Source organism: Galeopterus variegatus, unplaced genomic scaffold, assembly GCF_000696425.1.
Source record: "Galeopterus variegatus unplaced genomic scaffold, G_variegatus-3.0.2 Scaffold1990, whole genome shotgun sequence".
Taxonomy (NCBI): domain Eukaryota; kingdom Metazoa; phylum Chordata; class Mammalia; order Dermoptera; family Cynocephalidae; genus Galeopterus; species Galeopterus variegatus.
The window spans coordinates 102670-104084 of NW_007728101.1; the positions used below are offsets into that span (position 1 = coordinate 102670).

The 1415-nt window shown below is 34.6% G+C and overlaps 1 protein-coding gene across 1 annotated transcript in view; it reads right to left on the reverse strand.

Annotated features, from left to right (window-relative positions):
• The window catches only part of LOC103596339 (glutamate receptor ionotropic, delta-2), a gene marked incomplete at its 5' end in the record, with an annotated part of 308693 nt that overhangs the window by 84296 nt on the left and 222982 nt on the right, over window positions 1-1415 (reverse strand). The window lies entirely within an intron of this gene.

Below are 1415 nucleotides of genomic sequence, written 5' to 3' on the forward strand. Positions count from 1 at the left end.
CCACCGGGCCGGCCCTATATGTATATTATTTATGATGCATGTATGTATGTTATGTCTGATGGTGATAAGTGTGGTGAAGGGAAATTAAACAGATAGCGAGAACAAGGAGTATGTGAGAAAGGATTCTACCTTCAATTAGGAAGAGCCTCTGTACACACAGCATTCTAGACACGGGAAAAAGTAAGGACAAATATTTCAGATAAGAGTCTCTGACATGTATGAGAGACAGAAGAGATACTAGTGTGGCTGGAACTGAGGGAATTAGGGCAAGACAGTAAGCAATGTCTGAGAAGCAATGCGTTTATGTTGGGTGGAGCTTAAATAGACTCTTCAGGCCACTGCAATCATTTTAGCTATTAATTTGACTGAGCTAGGAGGCCACTGAAACGTGAAGCCAGATGGACTCTAAGCAGAGGAGGGACATGATCTGGCATGTTTTAACAGTTTACTAGACAGCTGACTGTTACTATTGACAAGACTGGAAGGCGCAGGGGAAGAAGTTGGGAGATCAATTAGGAGTCTTTTGCAATAAATCAGGAGTGAGCTGATCATGCCTTGGTAGTAAAACGGATTTGATAAGATGTCATTGGATTCCAGGTATTCTTCTGAAGGTAGAACTGAGGGGTTATTAGTACTTAGTGAGAAGAAATGCAGTGCTATGTCATACTTTCTAGAGAGCCTCAGTGGAGGCATCAGTCTTTGGAAAAGTGTGGACTACTGGGACTGTCCTTGAATGTTTTTTATTTTGAGTATGTGCCATGATAATTTTATTAGAGGAACTAAAGCTTTAAATCAATAGATTAAAGTCCCCAAGGTGAATGTTCAGTATAGATCAAAGACAGTATTTTGTAAAAACCTGCATTCGGAATACAAAATTAACACACATTCAAATTTAATAGAAAGAAGCATGAAAATGTGTACTTTTTTAATCCCTGCATAATTTTGACTCAATCATGTAAATGAGAAATAATATTAGAAGAAGTAAAAATCATTAAAGTCATAATCTTTAAAGCTTAAATTTTAAAAGGACAAAGTTCATTAGCAAATATTGAGGGTGACTTATTTATTTTTGTTCTTTTAACACACCTTTGAACAATACAAATTAAAATAAAAACTATTTTATTTATCATTTGTCAGATTGGCAAGGATGAAAAAAAGTTAATGTTTACTGGCAAGCATGTGAAGATGTAGGCTTCCCTATACACTATTTATATGAATTAAAATTGGTGAAACTTTTCCAGAAAACAAATTCACAACAAGAAATCAAATAACTCCAAATTTTATATAATTTTATCTGGTAATTTTACATCTAAGGATATTATCATATATAAGTACAAGTATGTATCTAAAAGAATGTTTATTGTAAGTTCTTTAGGGAGAAGTTGAAAACAACCTAAATGCCCTACAATTAGGGA